Source organism: Ambystoma mexicanum, chromosome 9, assembly GCF_040938575.1.
Source record: "Ambystoma mexicanum isolate Mex_15411 chromosome 9, UKY_AmexF1_1, whole genome shotgun sequence".
NCBI classification, from domain to species: Eukaryota; Metazoa; Chordata; class Amphibia; order Caudata; family Ambystomatidae; genus Ambystoma; species Ambystoma mexicanum.
In genome coordinates, this window is record NC_090931.1 from 1,428,872,379 (window position 1) to 1,428,894,630 (window position 22,252).

At 46.6% G+C, this 22,252-nt stretch overlaps 1 long non-coding RNA gene across 2 annotated transcripts in view; it reads right to left on the minus strand.

Annotated features, from left to right (window-relative positions):
• Nucleotides 1–22,252, minus strand: part of LOC138489813 (uncharacterized) — a 71,303-nt gene that overhangs the window by 17,302 nt on the left and 31,749 nt on the right. Inside the window, exon 1 of one of the 2 annotated variants that reach the window (XR_011274921.1) lies at nt 9,277–9,317. The exons of the other annotated variant lie outside the window; for it this stretch is intronic. This is a non-coding gene — a long non-coding RNA (uncharacterized lncRNA). Of the gene's footprint in view, nt 1–9,276; nt 9,318–22,252 lie in introns of those variants that run through there. 2 annotated transcript variants of the gene reach the window in all.

Below are 22,252 nucleotides of genomic sequence, written 5' to 3' on the forward strand. Positions count from 1 at the left end.
CCCAATGGGATTGCGAGTAGCCCTGTGCACAATACTACCTGTGGGGAGGGGCGAGATGAAGTTATAACTTGAAGAAAAACAATACTGGGGGCGGGGGACATCTAGTAGGGCGTAAAGCCCGGCATCCTTCAAGGGGCAGTGTGTTCGTGTGGTGGTAGCATAGCAGTTACGTTTGTTTGGAGGCAACAATGGAGTATGTGCACTTGTGACGTGGTGCAGAAAGATCTGGTGTTGTGATGTGTTAACATTGTAAGGAACTAAAGGGGAGGGGTGTGAACATGGGAATGTGTATTTTACGGTAAAATTGAACAGTTTATATTGCTCTAATGCTATACACCCCCATCGCTCATGTGTAAGTTGCTCCCCATGTGGCGAACATTACCATGTGCAATGGGTCAAAGACTGGCAAAATGTTTCAGCCTTGGCTTCAAGGAGGGACACAAGCTTGCTGCAACACATACATACACACGTTGCATAGAAAGGGAAACAAATGGCAAAACAGATTAAGCATCCTTGAGCTATGGAAAATTTTGGAGGAGGAGGTTAAAAAAAAAAATATATAATAATAAAACTGATAACTTGCATAAAGGGCGTGTGCAACCAACCACGCCACCTTTTAATCCACCAGGGATTTTGTCTAACTATGCCTGGGTTATACCCATTGCGAGCATGCGATACAAACAAAAGTTCACCCCCTCCTGCCCACCCCCCAGAGGAACAAACTATTGGTGCACAAGGAAAGAAGGCACCACAAAATAATTGAAAAGGGTGCAAGGTGTGAGAAAGGGGGGCAAGAAGCAGGAATTACCCCACAGGGCAAAATGATGGGGAAAACGCTGAAAATTATAAAACAAACTAAACTATTGGAAAGAGCAGACAAGCTAGAGAAAAGACGACTAGTGGGGGGGGGTTAATGCTTGCATCGGTAGAGGGTTGACAGAAGACAGCATTAGCAGAGACATAAGAAGTGCATGTAAGGGAACGTCTTGAAAGTGTATGCAATAGGTGACAGACAGGGAGAGGGAGAAAGTGAATGAGGAGGCAACACAAGCTCCTCAGGCATGTGTTGCTGCAACGCCAGAGGCAGGGCTGGACTGGGAACCAAAAGAGGCCCTGGAAATAAAGTTCAAAGTGGCCCCATATGAGACATTTTCAGCAAGCCCAATGCTTTTCCTATGAGAACATTTGGAAATACCACAGAAAAGAGGCCCAGGGTGCAGAGGCCCACCGGGAAATCTCCAGAGTGCCCTATAGGCCAGTCCAGAGTGCCCTATAGGCCAGTCCACCCCTGGCCAGAGGGCGTATTAATAGAGCAGCAGGATGACACAAATACATAGCGAGTTTCCCCTTGCTCCCAGGGCTACTCGTAAACTCAGGAAGGAAAACGCCATATGTAAACAGATTAAGGAACTTGCCAAGCCATCTGGCAAGCAGTGAAAGGAAAGTAGGGCGCGATTTGAGTCCGTACAAAAAGCGGGGATGACGCAATTATCTTTGCTCCAGAAAGGGAGGGGGCTGGCTCATATAGATGGCCAGCTTAAGGACTACATTACCAGCAAGAAAGTAGATTTACGAGTTGGAAAAGCAAGACCAGAATGACATGGCAGATATTGGCATATATTGGGGGAACAATCATAACATATATGGCAAACCACCACACACGATGCATCATCCTTTAAAAATGCTGAGCAGACATTGTCCCAGACAGACATGAGCACGATGACGACATGCAAAACTCGACTGAATGAGGACCCAGCTGCGTACATACAGGAGAAGTGTCGTTTGGAGACGAGAGCAAACTGGGACAAGATGTACACGTGTTTTATCATACTTTATGTCAGTCTTCCTGATGTGGTGCAAAAACAAAGTAGCAATTGAGGCAAAACCATGGCCCGAAATACAAATCAACACAAACAATTGCCAAAAATGTCACTAGAGGGGGTGATTAATGTCGGGAAGAGCAGCAGGGGCAGGGAGGTCAGCCGCCAGGTACCAGCAGATATTTTGCAAGGAGAAGGGACAGTATTATCCCAGAGGGAGGGGGTATGTGCCGAAAGGAAGAGGGTATGGCACACGACTTGGAGGGGGATTTGATGGCATCAGGGCACGATTTGAGGGTTCCAGGGGGATCAGTAGGACAATGCTGGGCATGTGGAATAATGGGGTATTATTCACGAACATGCAGGAGCAGTGCAGCAGGGATGGCAACATTATGTTGCAAGAGGGGGGCCTGTATACCCCCTCAGCATACAGTGCTTATGACGCACTACAATTGCAGCAGCAGATGACAAATTCATTAGACAACAGCCATCATTTCCAAATGGTAGTGAACAGCTACAGGCACAAGGAATGCAATACACACCACAGCCACAGGTATTGGTATCCCATATACAGAAACTGCAAATAACAGTCATTGGATGCATTACAGATACAAACAGCAGTTTGGACAGTGGAAAAAACACCAATACCCAGAGTATTGGTGAGTAATAGTTGTGGGAGGAAGAAGTTTCAGAGCTGGGATGAGCATGCATTCACAATAGAACAGCCCACAGACCGGCTTGATGTGTCCAGTACCATCAGTAACTCCCAACCCAAATCAGAAACCCCTGTTGGGAGACAGAATATTTTCCTTTCTAGTAGACAACAGGTTAATACAAGGGAGTTTCCAATGTAGACACACAAGGATTCAGAGGCTATGACAAAGGTTAATTTACAGATGAATTTCCCATAACTTTAGGTGAGCATACATTGGCTGTGCCATGGTTATATTACCGGAGGATACAGTAAACATATTGGTGAGGGACTTAATGAGCAAAGTCAGTATGATCATTTCATTTACTAAGGAAGAGACACCAGGTATTCATTATGTAAACGCAAAGGACTTCATACAAGCATTATGGCCAAATGAAACCAAGGAGCACCATTGACTGCAGATTCTAGCCAGTAAAGGTGTTAAAATAGCTCATGTGGTTAAAAGAGATTGTCGAGCTTGCCTGCAGAGTTTCTATTCAGGGAGGTGTCCATAGGACGCCACACAGCGACTAACTCATGTGGCATACTTATCTGAAGACGATGTTATTGCATGCCATTTGTAGCTACACTACAAAGAAACCCCATATAATATTGGTTAAAACGGTACCAACCTTTATACAAGACTTGTCAACAACCCCTATGGATGTAGGATTATTGAAAGGGGTTGGAGAAGAGAAAATTGAAGAAAGGAGCCATTTTACCCAGAGGAAACCGTACCCAATTTCTAGGCAAGCGAAGGCTTCTACAAAACTATTGTGGCCTTAGTAAAGCAAGAGATAATAGTGCCCTCTGAATCCCCATGTGCACCCTGTGAGAATCAAAACAAAAGGGGTTTTTACACAATATTTTACACAGTTTATAACATTGGGGAGGTAGAATTGCCAGTTGTGCCCAACCCAGCTACCATTTTGTGTAACATTCCACCTACTGCAACACATTTCACAGCGATTGATTTAAAAACACTTTTCCATCCCCTTAGACAAAGATTAACAGAATATGCTTTACCTCTAGGTCGACCAGATTACAACACAAGAATGCCACAGGGGCACTGTGAATTCCATACTGTTTAATAGGGTGCTGCAAAGGGACTTCACAGACTCCCAGTACCATACAAAAAGTAGATGACTTAGTGTGTACCACCACAAAAGACGAGTCCAGGACACTCGTCCAATCTGCATCCCTTTCTAGCCAACAGGGTCAATAACATTGACAAGGAGAAATTGTAGTATTGTCAGGAAGTACTTTATTTGGGCCAGTGAATATCAAAGGGAGAAATGCGACACCTGTAAGAGCAGATACAATATGCCACAACCAGAGAGAGTCAAAGAATTACAGCCATTTTTGGGGCCATTACTGCCATGCTTGGATCTTTGACTACAGCAATTCTGTTCAGCCCCTGGTAGGACTAAAAGCAGCAGAGAAAAGAAAAGTTGTATAGTATGACAGATGCATTTGATGAATTGAAAAAAAAAAAATTGCAGCTCCCGTTTGGGGAACACCAGATAACAAAGTTCTATTTACCAGTTCCCCATTCAAATGGGAACGAGATGCAGTCTTCCCAAAAAACTGGATGGGACACAACCCATAAGCCTATTACAGTGGGATTCTAGATCCAGTGATTAAAGGACCTTATCCATGTGAAGACGCACTAGCTGCAGCAGTGTGCAATAGAAACAACCTCCTCACGGTCATGGAGGGAGGTGGGGGGTATTGAGTGGCGTGTGCACAACGATGGAAGTTTCTGCACATTCACACCAACACAATTAGCAGAAAAGGAGCTTGACATGAGCAATAACATCCTTGAAAGACTTTTATACACAAATGGTGCAGGAGACTGGCACAACAGAAGAGGACTGGTTGGATTACTTATTCTCGTGGATTCCTACCTGGCTGGGTAATGTTGAAACTACACATTTAAAATACTAAAAGCAGTACTAGTGTTAGTACCGATTGGCCTCTGTCCTGCAAATTATATTGAAAGGGCAGGAAAGAAATAGTAGAGAAACAGAATAGTGCTAGGTGGAAATCTTGACGCATGTTCACACTCAAAACAATCCTGTATGCAAGTCATAGAAAGTCCATTGGGACTCCAGATTTGAACCCAGTTATACACTCAATTATACACAGCATGGGTTCGACTGAAAGAGATTTAAAGTGTTTTACATGTGGCCGAGAGGAATATGTGGAGCAGGGAGGTAGCCTGAGGGGGTCTCTAGGGTGTGGATCCTGAAAGGAGACCCGAGAACAGAACACAAGAGTATGGTCAATAAATTGGGGGTGGGGGTAGTGTGATGCAGATAAACCCAATGTTTGGCCAGGCTCCTCACAGAGGTGAATGTATGTATAAGCTGACAAGTGACCTATAAACAGCCAATTTAAACATGAGGGATAATGCAAGTGCCATAAAGGATAGAATAAGTCGGATAGAGTAAGTCACACAATACAAATAGGGTGAGAAGTAAAGTGCACTCCCAAGAGTAGGGAAAGGTTGCAGCATATACAGAGTTACACAAGTAGTGTAGAGATGATATGATTGTGTATAGGCGCTATATAAATAAACTATTTGTTTCAAAGCGCTTCAAGGCAAGGGAGGGAACAAGGGAAAAAACAATGACATTCTTACAGGCCATGAACAGTAAGGATGTGAAATTAACTATCGTACTCGGCCTGACGCCATTTCAGATAGTGCAAGAGCTAAAACATAGATAAGGAAAGGGGGGAGAGAGTGGGAAGGAAATGGAAACAGACAGGAGACTACCGTACTAGGCCTGACGACATTTCAGATCATGCTGGAGGGGTTTGGGGAGGAAAAAACCAGTAAGGGGAGGGAAGAGGAGACAGACGAGGTTACTATCATACTAGGCCCAAGGACAATTCTGATAGAGTAAGTGCATAGAAGAAAGTAAGGGGAAGAGATAGGAAAAGGGAGAAGGGAAAGGCAGAGAGAACAGTTAGCAGTCAAAAGAGTGAAGCAAGAGGAGTGAATACAATTGCAGAAGTCATTAGTAACACAATGTTGCAAGCCAGGATACTAGATAAAGATGGGAACAGCATGATTCAGGGCCCCATGAGTACAAGATGCAAAAGAAGTTCAGCATCAGAGTTGAGAAAGGGTGACGCACCATGAATGAAATCCATAAAAGTCAAATCCAGCATTGTCCACAAGACAGTGATGGTGAAACCACTCCTGCAGAAGTAGGCTTGAGTGGGGTGAGGGGGGAGCAGGGTAGAAGAATCAAGCAAAACAGGCAACACCTGTGTGCGAGAATGGGGGGGCACAAGGGCACATCACAGGGGGACCAGAGGGAGTAACATGTTGGTGCATGCCTACCTGCTGTCTGAACTACCTATTGCTACCTATGGGCATAGGTAGCAATGGGTTGCAGTATGGGCAGGGAGCAATGTATGGCGGCATGCACCACAAAACACATAAAATGGCAGCAATTGAAAGAGTACCACCATTTTAGACAGAAAGGCCTGTATACTGAATTCTGACATTGGAACTGCATTGCAAAATAATCCCCAAGTTTGGCAGATACTCGGGCATCAAAGCCAGTAAGCAAAGCACCCCCAGCAGAATCTAAACCACTAGATTTATTCCAGAAGCACAGCATGCAACTCTAAAGGTTAGTTTCTATTGGTAGCAGCGAGATGTACAGATAGCTTTTGATCTCCAGGTGCAAGGAGCTACCATGCCAACCGGTTGCATAAACAGTGCAGCATACACCGGCTAGGATAGAAGGAAAGCTTAAAAAAACCTGATCTCTAGAAAGCGCAACTGCTATATCCATGATGCAGACAGACGGGGTCCCTGCCAAGGCCTCAAACAAATTGGCTGAAAAGGTCTCAGAATGGGAAGGGAGTAAACTTCAAAACTGAATTCTAGCAGTCATTCCTTACCATGCACCCTGGCATCACAGCGTGCCAATGGTCAGATAAGCAACTACCAATTAGGATTTTGTCCACCAGGTTGGCTGCTTCAAACCATAGAATGATAGTAAGATGAAATTAGGAGGAGCCATGAGTTAAATCACCAATAGCAGTAACGTTTGCTTATAGGATCAGACATGTGAATTAAATGACACCATTTATGACGCATTCCAATTTAAAAGCTTGAGTTTTACATTTGAATGATCGAGAAGGATTCTGTATTCCCAGCCATTCATGTGTGAATACAGCCGAGTGCTTGTGCGCTTGCAGTTACTCTTCGTTTTGTCATCTATTGATTGGGACCACCTTAACACATGGTGGTAGCGCCCTTGTTGCAGCTGCCTGACAGAATGTACCACAGCACACTACAGATCATAGGTCATAAGGCCCTGTTCCAAGTAACATGTCCCACACAACCATCTTGCCACCAGGTACCCAATAGCCCCCCTGCTGCCCTGCGCATATTAGTTCTCTGGCCCATTACATGATTGGGATCAAGAATGAACATGTTCAATGCTTCTTACTCTCATTGTGTAAGAGGCTTCCCTTTGGCCAGGAGCCTCAGTACCAGGGTGCCGAGCCCAACCAGTGGCCAAGCAAAGGGTAACTGAGTAACAGTACTCAGTTAGCCTCCCTCTGCCACATCCATGACCACCATCCGCTCAAGTTGGAGGTCAAGAGTCTTCACCAATGCCCTCAATTGAAATCCTAGACGAAAGTACGTCTAATGAAGCAGTCACTAGACCTGGAGACGCCCAGAAATTTACATCAACACATATCTTTAGAATATCAATGTAAATACACAAGAATCTCAGGCTCCAATCTTCATGGTTTTTCATGTCCGGAAAGGACAATTATTGCGTGATCAGGAGCCTCATCACGCTGGACTTGAACCAATGGAAATGCGTGCCCTCGTGCATGCAGGTTTTGCCACGTTTGTCACCAGAAAGAATGTGAATAAGGCACACTTTTCTCTTGGTCTCTGTGTCCCTCATTTGGGGCACAGCGACAGTTGGGGAGAGCACAGGCCTGTAGGATAGATTATTGGGGTTCTATAGTATTTCACAGTATTTTGCTGCATCTTGCTGTGGTGGCATTTTCTTGGCTCATGTTATTTTTATAGTGGTGAGACTAATTTCAGAATACAGCCTAATAACTGGACTAAATACACCCTGAATAAATGGCTTGTGCTCTCCTGTGATGCTTTGACATCACACTTATGCCCTTTTGGCTGTGTTTCAACAAATGTGAAGCATGCAAAGGCAATGCATGCAGCCTCTCCAAGTAAATCAATTTACTGGAGATAACTTTGCTTTGAGAGTTCTTACCGCACGTTTATCTCCATGTATGTGAAATCAAAGACTGAATGCAGAAGAAATGCACTGAAACTAAATTACCTTTCCAAACTAGAATTAAGCAAGTTACAGAGGGACACGTACACCCACGTTATAATTCACAATGTAAGCGAAGTTTGTCTTGCAAGGACAACGCTCTGTGATAATGTGCCAAGCTCTACCAAATGAACCTTTGGCTTTTTAACTTAACAGGATAAATATACTTTGAATAAAAGCTAAACTTTAATAGTTTTAAATGCACATTTAAATTCAACTAATGCAGCATCTAAACAATTTACTGAAGTATCTGATCTGTGCTATGCATTTCATTCACTTCACCAGCACCTCCATTAACAGATAATTACTTCGGTTAAACTGGGGATATTCCCAGACTCAGCTTGGCAGTGTTCCAGGGTCATTCACAGCTAATGTTGCTCGAGATTTCGCAGCCCTTCTAAAGATTCCCAACCCAGGCAAGAGACAGCCTCAATTTCAGCCCAGCACCAGCTTTCTGCTCCTCCGTCAGTGAGTGCAAGAAAAGGAATGCCTCTCCAACTCCGCCTCAAACCCTTTTCATCAAACCCCTAGTCAGTCAAGAGCACCGCCCCTTGACCAGATCATCCCACTAAATCATGTCATTTCCTCCATTTCCTCTGTGCCTCTCATTGTGATTGCATTGCTGAAGTGCCATAATTTTAGTATAATGGATCTTCACATTCCTTAGCTTACAACACAGACCCAACATTCGCGTTCCATTTTCAGAACATAGTGCATTTAGCTCAATCTGCATCCAGTTTGTTCCATGGACTAAATGGAATATTATGGTAATCCGTCACGTGTTAAATGGGGTTGGGTTAAGATTCAGGGTACTGTTATTTCCTAGTGCAGCTCAGCCCAGTAAAATAGCATCATGGAGCAAAGTGATCATTTTCTATTATGTGCTCTGTGCATTGGCATCTATTTAAATTCAGCCCGAGCCTCCTTAGTCCGGCAAGGAGTCTCACACCCTTGGCCCTAAAGAGTTCAAATCATTGCCGTAATGTGAAAGATGAAATGTGGAGTCTAGATGTTGAAATGCAGAGCCTAGATTCTTCCTACAGGCCCCATAGAAGGGAGACAATTGTGCAGAAGCCCTCACCGATGCATTTCAAAACAAAAGTTATTCAGGGCAGGTTCTACAAATAGGTCGTCTTGTACATTTCTGACCAAACAATGTCCCAACGCATAAATTAACAAATGAATCTCCAATATTAGTAAACACCATGCTAAGAAAGATCCATCACACCCGCTTTGTGCGAGGAGAGCAGGGTTGGCAAAACGTTTTGATAGCTGCTGATCCTTACTAATCAGCTAAGCTAGCACTAGCCAATGTCCTAAATTCACGTCTCTTATAATGTGCATCACCCACCTGGGTTACAGGGCATCCACATTACTCTCAGGTCAGTGAATACATGCATTACATGTCCACTGGTACTCTTACCTAGTGTGCTGCGAGGCGAGAGGAGAGGAGATGTAGGGATCTGATGTACTGCACGTAGTCTAGCGTACGCCTAAAACCAATAGAATAAACCAAAAGTTCACAAGCTGTGGAGTCGAGTCGCAAATAAGTCCCTGTGTAACCCAGTGAACACACCTAATAAATGCTCTTACCTGGAGTGTGATCACGTTATGCTGCTCAGCTCATTTGATGGAAGGCAAACGGTCGGTCCTAAGGGTAAATATCAAAACAGCTCAGATCATTAAAAGCCCCGTGTGGTGGCATCGGGTGGCTCAGGTTAGTTGGACTCGATGCATCTAGAAAGCAGGTGTTCTCACCTCCGGTGTACAGCGGATGTATGTGGCTATGCGTGCGGTCTGCTGCAATTGGAACCAACTTGGTGCTTGCAACAAACTGTTTTTACCCATCTGCTCAGTTCATGCAATGTACCAAGCAACATACAGCCCTCCAGTTACTCTTTATTCACGAATAGCACTGACTAGTTTCACTTCCCATTCGTTGCAACAGGCACACCTACCGTCTACCGCCGTCGTCACTTTCCCCTGTAACGCCATTTTTCTGACCACTGGTCTTCATGTCCTACTCTACTACTGCACAGAAACTCACTGGATTGCCTCTGGTGCGTCATTGCATCCACCACCTGCATCCACGACCCCTTGCCACTTCACTACAGACCCACCTACCCGGTCTATGCATCAAATGAAGTCACTTCTCCCACTCACCCTGGTCCCTACCAGTCAATGGGATCTTGCATGAAATTCCCTTCACACCCAATTTCTCCCTACACCCCCGCCCCCATGCAGAGCTGGCCCTCAGACAGCCTGGCTACAGCCACCACACCAGATCCAAACATGTTGCCTCCCCCCTCAAAGGGGACCCCCCCACCCCATCTTTCTAGAGACCGCCATTTTGCTCTACAAGGGTGAATCTCACAGTAGCCTTCAACTAACCATTTCGATTCCTACAATACTCATATGTATGTGCCCCCGTTAGGCAGAATCCTGTGCAGTTCCCTTGGGGACCACCGCAAGAAGATTAAGACTACAGGAGCAAGCAGTAAACCCAATTGGTAGCAGTCTGTACCACCCAGATTTACCTGGTAGCTGTGACTGAGCAGTCAGACTTCTCTCAAGAAGAGTTAGACAGTATACAGAGGATACACAATAGGGCCAAAAACACAGTAGAACAAGCAAACACTGACCAGAGCTAGTATATCATTATTTAACACCCTTTAGAAAATACACTAGCACTACTAATCAAAAGCAAGTTCCAACACAATCCGAAAAGTATTTACACCTCCCTTAGCAATTACTAGACAAGTCCAAGTTAAAACCACTTTGTCAAAACAGAGGTGAGCGTGTAACTTAGATGGCACTCCAATAATTAGGTTGAAGGGGGAGAAAAAGGGCAGGTCATAAAAATAAAACAGTTCCCAACACTTAAGAGACAAAAATCAAGTTACTGAAGGCAGGGTATACTGTAGAGCCAAAGTTAATAGGCCAGGCCCACTTTGAAAGGAGCAAGGCGAAATGTGCCCAAGATCACACGGTTTAGCAATGCATTCAAGTCTTAAATGTTCAAAAGAGGTTGCAGTGGTTCAAAAGACAAAGTTAGGTCTGGGGGCCAACCCAGTTGGAAAGCCAAGGATTTAAGGGTCACCCTGGGCAAACCGAAGAAAGGGAGGCCAGGTAGAACACAGAGTGAGGAAGCTCCAGCGGTGGTAGTTCCTGGCAGCGGGTGCAGTTTGTGGTTTGGACCAGGGGAAGAGAGGATCTTGTCAGGAGGAAACTTGGAGTCATTGCACTGGCCAGGGAAGAAACCAGCCGCAGAGTTTGTCGGTGAAAGGGTGTGTTCCTGGTATTCGCGGTCACAGTGGTGCAGCTTGGCTATCCGGCAGCTCGGGTGCTTGGCGCGGGCGACTCGACCAAGAGACGTCCTGGAAGGCGAAATGGCGAACTGGTTGATCCCACCAGCTCAGAGGGAGAAGACTCTTCCAGCAGAAGATCTCTTGTCGTCGGGAAAGTGGTGAGGTCGTTGCAGCAGGGCTCCACCGGTGGTGTTGTCGTTGCAGATGGCTCAGCTTCTTCCCTCTTCGGATTGCTTAGGTCCTGTGGCGACTTCTGAAGTTCCAGTCCCAAAAGCCCTACTATACCCCCATTCAACAGCCTAGCTGTCACTCAAACATGCTAAGTGGTGAGCCGGGCGGCTCACCACTGGCCCAATCAGAACAGAGTGCGACTTGAGTTGCTAAGGCAATGCAGTCCAGGGTGCCAAGTCCCCCACCCACACATCATGTGGAACCCAGACAGAGTGGCACCAGTTGGAGGGCTTCTGTGGAAAAGCCCACCAAAAAGTGGAACAAAGGGCCCGACCTTGGTTGGAGTTAGAGACGGACGCCATTTTGGAAAAAAGTTCGGGCAAAAAGACTCAACCTTTGATTTAATATTAAATAAATAAACCGGTGGTATCTTTAACATTGCACCAAAAAGTGGTGCGTTTAAAATCAATGGGAAAATCCCATAGGAAATATTCCGGGGGAATATTTTGCGTGGTAACCACTGCCACCAGCCAGAAACTCGACAGGGGGGACTGGACAGTGCCCCCTTGGAAACTGACCCAGGGGCAATCGAATTAACCCCTTACAGTAATTAAACAATGATTTTTTTACTGGTTCTGTTCACAATTTTGGACTAGTAAAGTCAATGGTGACTTTACATGCCCTGGGAGACAGTAGTCAGTCCCAGGGTATGAGTCTATGTTTGGGGGTCAGCAGGACACCCCTGTGTTACTGCACGTGCTGTGCAACATCACAAAAAACAGATGATACCCCATGGAGTAAAAGACCCCATAGCCCATAAGCACACAAAGTCAGACATACCTCAAAACATGCCTAAGAGTGGGAGGAAAAGAGCCTCACTCTTCGGAGAAAAAAAAACCAACCCCAAAAATCCAGCAAATCTGCTGGGGGACTCGCTAGGTTTGGGAAATTAGACATAAGAGAATTCTCCCCAACAGCCCCTAGCCCACCATGTAGATCTTCAAGGAATGCGTCACCCCCTCACCTCCCACCATCTGGCCGGGAGAGCCGTCAGTGATTCGGTCTTAGCAAGGCACCCTGTAGACTGCAAAATTAAAGTAGTGCCTGCTCTAGTATCACAACTAAACTGCTTAATTTGCAAATCAAAGCCAGGGCTTAAATATGTTCGATTTTCTTGCACGCCTGTGCTTTGTCGGCCACTACTGCCCCGCCGTGTCAACATGTATGGGGCTGCAACAGCAACCCCGACCAGCTGGGGCAGTGTGTGCACTAGACATGGCAGATGTGATGTACAAATACCAAACATCTAGTGTCTCAAGATGACACCAAATATGTAACTGCTTCTTTAAACAGTTTCCTCCACTTCTACCGGTCGGAAGTGGAACACCTGTACAGCCTATTCACAGAGGCGCAAAAGTACCGCTTTATTTCTATACCAAAGTGAAGGACACATTCAGAGAAGAGCCCTAACGGATGGGCGTGGCCACCAAACACCTCAGCAACATCTTCCGTAGATTGGCACTCAGTCCGGAGTCATTAGAAGTGGCCTTTTCCCTGGTCTTGCCAAGGTTGTGGTGCTGTCTGCTAGCTGTCCTGTAATGTGTGCTGGCTACCCCCTTTCTCACTGGGCTGCAGCCATCAGCCACGTGCCAGTGTGTGGTGAAGATGGAATTGTTGTGATGCAGGGAGTACAGGAATGAGTAGGGGGGGGGCGCTAATCAGCCTCACACTACAACACACCAACAGCAATCCCAGTCCAGTGTGAAACAGGCAGTCAAGAGATAACTCCTTTACGTTCGTGATGATGTAGGCATGGGCGTATTTTTAGAGGGTAGAGGGGACAGGGGTGTTCCCCCCCCCCTCAACATTCATGGGTCACCATTTTGTCATTTGCCTGGGGCAATGTTTCCTCATATGTCATGCCCTACCCCCCCCCCCCCCCCCCAACAATTTCAAAGTTACTCCACTGAATGTAGGCCGGCTATACAGTTATGGGTGTGAATGCGACGACATTAGCAATCGCACAAATATTCCAAAGTAAACAAGTCATTGAGGGGACAAGCTTATAAGCGCGAGCCGGGATTCGAGCCTGTGTTGCTAACAAACGCGTTGCCACCGAGCTATCCTCCCGGCCTAATTTATTCTGTTCTTGGGTGGTTTGACAGCATCAAACTAGGCTTCTCACAGTTCTTGCAGCTGGAGCCAGGTTAGAGTGCCACAACAGAAGCCGAGCTCTTTGCAGTTCGATGCAGTGTTTCGTAGACAGTGAATCCAAGGCTTGTGCGGCAATGAACTGTTCGAACCAAAGAGGCGAGGAGCGTGGCTGGTGAGATGCGGCAAACTGATAAGTTACTTGATAACGCCAAAGGCAGAAACCCCCCTGGTAGGCTTTAAAACAGTCAGCAGTACGGGAATATGTTGAAGCTGCAGGTCCAACTCCAAGGGGCCTGGGGTGGAAGACAAGGACTTTTCACTCAAGTCCAAGGAGCTTTCCTGCCCCCTGCAGGGAGTGTGGCGAGTGACCTTCTCAAGTCTGTTGCCCTCCCCTGTATTGCCCTTTTAGCTTGGGACAGGACGGTCATAGCCCAAGCTAATAAAGGAGCCTCTGCAGACAGGTGCACTAGAACGGCTGCGGACTCCCAGAGAGGAAGGACTGAGTCTGTCTGTTATGTAGACCTCCAGGCCTACACGTCGAAGCAGAGGCCTGCATGCCCGATGCCGTAGGACCCTCTTGACAGTACGGTGGCAGAGGTCCGTATGGTCAGGGGAATGGCTGGCTGTGCCCACACTCGAGTGCAATAGCAGCATGGAGCCTGCTGGATGTCCAGAGCAGGCTACAACCCCCACAGGCACTCGGCCTGTCGAGTGCTGGTGTCCATGGCACTACGGGGGCCCACTGGAGGTCCAGAGCGATACCCCTGTACAGTGGGGAGCCATGTTCCAGTGCAGCAGTCACTCCAATGTTCCAGGTGAATGGTTATGGGACAGATCTCTGGATGCACTGGACCTGTAGTTAGGACGTATGGACTGCATGCCCAACAGGGTCCAACCATTCTGGTCTTCTAGGAAGCCCAAAATGAAGGAAGGGGCTGGATACTCCCTCCTTATATAAAAAGGGGAAAGGCCACAGGGGATTGGACAAAAGAACGCCTGCTGCAAGGGGTGCAATCCCAGTCACTGTGACATGTGACCTTTGCCTTCTTGCATCATGCCCAGAGCTCTTGGTTTGACAGGAACGGAAGCTCACAGAAAAATATGGCAAAACCTGCTTCACTTTCCCATATGCCCCTTCTGGCTACTCGAACCTCACCCTATACCAAGCCTGCAGCTTCATGGGCCATTTGAGGTGCAACAGCCTGGTGCCAGGCTGGCCTTGGTTATGTGTGCCTGTGAAGTATGGTTCCCAGGAGAAGTCAAGGAGTCATCTAGCCTCCCAAAAGATCAAAGTGCAGCATCCAGGGTAGAAATGAATCCACATGGCTGACCTGGCTCTCAAGGTGGGCAATGATACCAATAGGATGCGTCTTAGTGTGCACCATCAGTCACCATACCAAAACCAGTATGGCATATTCGAGTTTACCCTGCCAACAGATGGGACAATGTGTGTCAGAGGTTCTGAAGCCTCTTTGCAGTGACGTTTGGTACAGGTTACTTGTGCCACAGGAGGGTGGGTGTTGCAAGTTATGAAACTGATGCAGCATGGAAAATGTGTACAGTAGGATTGTGGCATGTAGCTTTATGGAACGGGGGGCAGATTTGCAGGCACCCTTTTGAGTTCAAATTATTCATATTCTATTTAAGCAAAAAGGCAAGGGCTTGCACACCCTTGCCAGATGGCAATCAAAGCTGGTGGCATGGCACGTGTCTGCATATTGGTTCACCATAGGCTGGCTGAATAGCAGAAGTACACAATCTTAAGGCCCTGCAGGTGCCTGCTCAGTGCCCCTGCCTGTAGAGGCGCAGCAAAACCATCATACTGACATATCCATGCCTGCCTACTAAAGCAGGGAGTTGCACCCAGAAACTTGGCTGCCTGGAGGAAACCCCGCACCTCCCCCATCACATGCCCCACCTTTGTGGCAGTGCTACCAGCTATTAGGGTCTGAGAAACGCCATTGTCATGAAGACGGATTAGGCCAGCGTGCGGCCATGAAAACACGAGCACCCAGATGGCCACCTTCCAGAAAATAGTGACCGTGCGCAGGGTCGGACTGGGAAAAGAAATAGGACCGGTCACCCAAAAAAAGTGGCCCACCCATTGCCGCAAAAAAGTGGCCCACCCCTCACCTCACGACCCTTGACCTCTGATGACATCACCGGAAGTGATGTCATTTGAGCCCTTCCCAAAGTGACATCCCAGGAAGCGATGAAACACGACCTTCACCCCTTGACAAAACAGAAGTGGCATCAAATAGCATTGTACCCAAGTACACTAAATTACTGGGAACCCAAGCAGACGTCCAAGGCCAAATTATAAAATGTTATTGTATAGCACTTACGCGTAAACTCTAACAGAAAAAAATATGCATACAATCACCCAACCTGTGTTGGTACTCATTTATAGATCTAAGAAAGATGAAAGGTTTTTTGAAAAAAATAGACAAAATAATGTTTTTCCCCCAAACCGGCCCAGACATTGGCAGAAATCGGCCCAGACATTGCCAGAAATCGGCCCCACTCCCCAGGGACGATTTCGGCCTGGCCAAAGCCAGAAAGGCCGAGGGCCCAATCCGACTTGACCGTGCGGCTCACATGCTTTCATGTCGTAGGGAAGGGATGAACCGATTTTAAAACCCTGCATATTTTCCTTAAAAACTGCCAGGCAAATTGACGTCTAACGCCCATTTATCTAGTAATCTATTAAATATGCACATCTTGTTTTTTTCTGTCACAAGAAATTCGAAAAACGCTTTGAGTCAGCACCCAGCAGAACTAAAACCAAAGATTGCATTTGTTCTTGCGAATCACGGAAGTGTGAAAAATACCACAACGAAAGGGCTCTCTCAACCAGGAAACCACGTGCTGCAAGGACATTTAGACTAGAACAGACGAGTGTGTTGCTTAAACTAAATTAACATGGGGCCTTCCAAGTTTGTTGCTATGCGGGCCTAAGAAAAGAGTGAAGTGCTCTGGGGAAACCATCAGAAACAGATGACGGACCCGTCATTATCAGGCTAGGAGACAAGTACAAACCATTATGCAAAGTGATCAGATGGATGACATGTTTAATTGCCCATTGATTCAGACAATGCTCACTAACGAGCCCATTTAACCCAACCTGTACTTCAGCCATAAATACCTGTTCCATGGGCTGGAACAGCCAGGTGCAGGAGTCAATAGGCCCAAGTGTAGCAGGGGCCTTCATTTATTTAATTTTATTTTTTACATTTATATAGCGCGCAGGCAGCCCAGGGGCAATGTGGCGCTGTTACTTGCAGGAACTTAGTTACAATATGCTTGAGCGCAGAGATGTAGTACATGTTATACATAAGAGGAACATGGATCCAACGAGGGTCACCACCTGTTGCAGCCCGTGGAAAAGGTAGCACTCCGCATTCACAATCTAAAAACCTGTGGTGCAGACAGGGACACTGCAAGGTGTCCTATTCATTCATACAATAAACAGACTCAAGATGGCTGCCACATAGCTGGACGACAGGTAACCAAGCAGAGCCCCTCTTCCATTTCCATAGCGGGCAGAAGGAAGCGGGCGCAGCAGCATAGCCAAAGACATCAGGTAAGTGGGGGGTGGGATTTGTATTTGTATTTGTATTTAGTTTATTTATAAAGCGCAGCCAGGCCCTGGGGCATATGGGCGCGTAAGGTAGAACTGGTTACAGGGGAGCAGTTAAACAGAGTTACGTTACAGTAAGGTTACAGTTATATAAGTGTGCAGTTACAGGAGGGTTGCAGTTACATAGGTGTGCAATTAAAACAATACAGTCGGCCAGGTTCCAAAATGGTTACAGGTAGGAACTGGCATAATAAGCAAGTGCATGCGCAAAGGTTAAGCTGTCAGGAGTCCGTGTTAAGGAGCCAACACTTCGTGCTATGTTTGAAGCGGTTGAAAGAGAGTTCTGCGCGTAGATGTGGGGGGATGGTGTTCCATAGTTTGGATGCTTGTACTGGGAAACTAGCTCCACCTGAGTTGACGAGTTTAAATCTTGGTATGGTCAAGGTGTTAGTTTGAGCTGCTCTAAGAGGTCTCAAGGCGGAGTGTGATGTGAAGTGGTTAGTGAGGTATGCTGGGGCAAGGTTAGCCCTGACTTTGTGTGTGAGGGCAAGCGTTTTCAGTGATATTCTATGCTTGACAGGGAGCCAGCGTAGGTTACGTCTGGTCTCAGATATGTGTGCTTTTTTGGGGATGTTCAAGGCAGCTCTGATTGCGTTGTTTTGGACTATTTGTAGTTTATTCATATTTTTGTGGCTGGTGCCCAGGTAAAGGGCGTTGCAATAGTCTATCTTGGGGAGGACTAGAGCTCTCGCTAGAGTGATACAGTTGGGTGCGGAGATGAATGGTCTGCATGCAGTAATAAGCTTGCAGGTGTAGGCAGCTGATGACGCTACTGCGTTAGTTTGTTTAGAGAGGGATAAGGTAGCATCAATGTAAATACCAAGAGTCTTAGTGTTATTAGAGACTGAGATGAGATTGCCATCTATGGTGAATGCTTTGAATGAGGGATTGAGATTTTTAAGTTTGGCATGAGTGCCCAAGATAATCAGCTCGGTTTTATCGTCATTAAGACACAAGCCATGGTGTGCCATCCATGCTTGTATGACGGAGTAGATTTCATTGAGGGTCGTGCTGTCTAGTTCGTAGTCGCCCGTGATAGGGAAGAGTATCTGGGTGTCGTCTGCGTAGTTGGTATACGTGACACCCAGATAGTCTAGGATATCGAAGAGGGGTTTCGTGAATATATTATAGAGTGTCGGGGACACGCATGAGCCTTGCGGGACACCACAAGGTACAGGGGCCGGCTCGGCGGAGTCTGAGGGAGAGAAGACTCTCATGGTTCTGTTCGCCAGGAAGGAAGTGATCCAATCCGTGGCTGCATCTGAAAAGTGAGCTGCAGATTTCAGATGTTGGCAAAGTGTTTGATGGTTAACCAGATCAAACGCTGCTGACAGGTCAAGCAATAAGAGGAGTGCTAGTTTGCCCTGGTCTTTCAAGGTGTGGATCTGGGTAGTGAGGTCAATAAGAGCAGTTTCCGTACCGTGTCTTGGTCGGAAGCCTGATTGCCTGAGCCCTAGGAGATTGTTGGCTTCTAGATAAGCCTGTATTTGTAGGTAGGCTGCTCTGTCCAATATTTTTAATAGGAAAGGTACCGTCGTTATTGGTCTGTAATTGGACGGGTTAGCTGGGTCAAGCGTAGGTTTTTTAAGGAGTGGAATGACCCAGGCGTCTTTAAGGTTGTCAGGAACAATTCCAGATTTGAAAGAGGCATTGATGAGAGTGGTAATGAATGGCGCCAGATCGTGTGCAGCTGCTTTAACAATCGGGGCAGGGCAGGCATCGCCTTGGCAATTTGAAGGTTTCAGTTTCCTGATGATGTTTTCTACTTCCCACGTTGAAAGGGGTGAGAAGCTGAAAGGTTTACAAGTCGTTTGGAAGGTAGGAGGTATGTTAGGCAGTTGTTTGTGGTTAGGGTCTGCAGATAGCACAGATTTTTTTGCGTTAATTTTGGATTGTAGACAAGCTATTTTATCTAATAAGGCTTTCTGGATGTTGCTGCACCATAGTGCGTCAGTAATACCTTTGTCAGTCGGGGCAATAGGGGATTCTAATTCTTTGAGTATTTTGAAGAGTTCTTTAGTGTTGGATTCCGCTTGTGTAATCCTTTTGTTATAGGAGTCTTTTTTGGCTAGGAGTATGGCTTTTTTGTAGCTAGAGGATACTAAGATTAGTTCAGATTTGTTCGGAGCTGTGGGATGTTTTTTCCAGAGAGCCTCAGCGGTTCTTTTGGCTTTACGTAGTTCTCTTAATTGTGGCGTGAACCATGAGTTAAGGTGACGCTGTGGTTTCGGTTTCCGCAGTTTTAGCGGGGCAATGGAGTCCAGAGCTTTAAGTATAGCCTGGTTGTAGGTGTCCACTAGCGCTGTGGGGTCTGCATCAGAATCAATACTATTCAATATGGGGAGTAGAATAGGTAGGAGTTTGTCGGGAGTGATGTCTTTTTTGTTTCTCGTGTAGGTGGCAGGGGCGATGGTAGGTGCTAAGTGAGTAATGTTAGCTTTGATAGTAAAGGTAAGTTTGTGGTGGTCTGACCAGATGCATGGGTCATTAGATAGGAGGTCAATGGAACAATTGATGTGTGAGAGCCAGTCTAGAGTTCTACCTTTGATATGGGTAGAATCGTGGATGATGTGCGTGTGACCCAAATCAGATAATGAGTTGGCTAGGTCAAGGGCATTGGTGTCTTTTGGATCGTTGAGACCGAGGTTAAAGTCCCCAAGTAAGATGGTTTGCGAGTTAGGTTTGGTGTTTGTGGATATAAGTGATGCAATGTCCTCTGTGAAAGAGGCGGTGGGTCCTGGTGGTCGATAGATGAGGTGCACGGTGGCCGTGTGATTGGGTGAGAGGGGTAGCTTAATTGACAAGGATTCGGCAGACGGGATTTGCGCATCTTGGATGATTTTGATGTCGAAGGTGTTTCTGTATATGAAGGCAAGTCCGCCTCCCTTTGTTTGAGTGGTGTTTCTGTCAGATCTTATGATGGCATAATCATTAGGTATTGCAAGGGCCAGGGATGGACCGGATGCGGCATTAAGCCAGGTTTCAGTGACTGCGAGGACATCAAGGTTTTCAAAGGTTATAAAGTCAGCAATGTCGAGAGCATGGGCGTGAAGAGACCTGGCATTCACTAGAGCTGCTTTGATGAATTTATCTTTTTTGAGGTTTTTTTCAGATGTTGGCGGTGGATTGTGGGCTAAATTGTTGATGTCAAAGGGGGGAGCAGCATGATTATGGGCAAGATACGAGTGTTTTAAGGTACGGGCTCTGAGTCTGGAATTCCTGCTTAAGATACTAGGGTGGTGAGAGTACGGGGAGGTGGGTGGACTGGTTCGGATGTTCAGACTAGTGTTTCTCTTCAGTGTGCTAGGGTGGCACGAGTCTGGGTAGGTAGGTGGTCTAGTTCTGGAGTTCAGTCTAGAATTTCTGATGGTGATGGTACAGGGTTGGTTAGGTGTTGGTTTGGCGGCAAAGTGTCGTATCCAGAGTGCTGGATCATCCAAGTATAGATTTGCGGGTGTCATGGTGCTAGGCCTCAGGGAGGAGGTGGTGGGTGCCATGCCTAATCTAGTGGAAGTGTGTTGTTTAGAGTGTAGGTCAGGCTGGCTAGACCAATAACTACTGTAAGTGTACAGTAGGTGTATGAGCGTTGATAGGTACCAATACATGATGTTTAACGTGTTACTGGTACACAAAGGTGGCGGGGGTGGTCTATTAGCGAACACAGCATAAATTGATTGAATTTGGTTGCGGCGTAACTATGCAGGGCATCATAACAGGCAGCGTAGTCTGAGGGTGGGCGAGTGACCAGGCACAACGACTGTGAATGGGATTGGATCAGCGACCAGAAGTCACAACACAATGGTAAATGTGGTCTAATAGGCGACCAAAAGGCACAACACAATGGTAAATGTGGTCTAATAGGCGACCAAAAGGCACAACACAATGGTAAATGTAGTCTAATAGGCGACCAAAAGGCACAACACAATGGTAAATGTGGTCTAATAGGCGACCAAAAGGCACAACACAATGGTAAATGTGGTCTAATAGGCGACCAAAAGGCACAACACAATGGTAAATGTTGTCTAATAGGCGACCAAAAGGCACAGCACAATGGTAAATGTGGTCTAATAGGCGACCAAAAGGCACAACACAATGGTAAATGTAGTCTAATAGGCGACCAAAAGGCACAACACAATGGTAAATGTGGTCTAATAGGCGACCAAAAGGCACAACACAATGGTAACTGTAGTTAGGTGGGTGACCAAAAGGCACAACTCAATGGTAAATGTGGTCTAATAGGCGACCAGAAGGCACAACACAATGGTAAATGTGGTCTAATAGGCGACCAAAAGGCACAACTCAATGGTAAATGTGGTCTAATAGGCGACCAGAAGGCACAACACAATGGTAAATGTGGTCTAATAGGCGACCAAAAGGCACAACACAATGGTAAATGTGGTCTAATAGGCGACCAGAAGGCACAACACAATGGTAACTGTAGTTAGGTGGGTGACCAAAAGGCACAACTCAATGGTAAATGTGGTCTAATAGGCGACCAGAAGGCACAACACAATGGTGATAGTTTTTGTTTAAGTTTCAAAGGCGGTAGAGTGCTAATGTAGCAGAACTGAAAGTGCATGTGGTTGTTGAATAAACCTTAAGGCTGGATTTAGTATGACAATCGCTTTAACCAGGACGAAAGAATTGCAGAGGCTTACACTTTTAAATTGGATACATCCAGTCCTGAAAGGCAAAGAAACTGTTCTCTATGCTACTTACTGTGGCTTTTGTTCTTGCAGGGGGGCTGAGGGGGGTGCTGGGGCACCAGCATGCATGCAGGGGTTCTTCCACTACATTGATGCATGAGCAGAGGCAGCGGCGGGCACAGCCGTTACAGGAAGGCAGTACCTCTGCGGCCTGGAAATGGAACGATGTGGAGTGTGAGATCCAGGCGGCGCCAAACCAAACTTTTCACGGTGTTTAGCTACTACACTAATGTGTGCGGGAAGCTTCTGCTTCACCCTGCTCCTGTAGTGGAGGCGAGGCTTCTGATCCTCCGGTGTTTTATAGTGCTATGGCGACCCGGCGCCCATGCGGCGAAACAAGGCCTTTTACTTCTGGCCTTCTGCGACTGGCCGGCTTCCTTCCGCCTGCCGGCGGATGTGTCCTGGGTAAGTAGGTTGCTC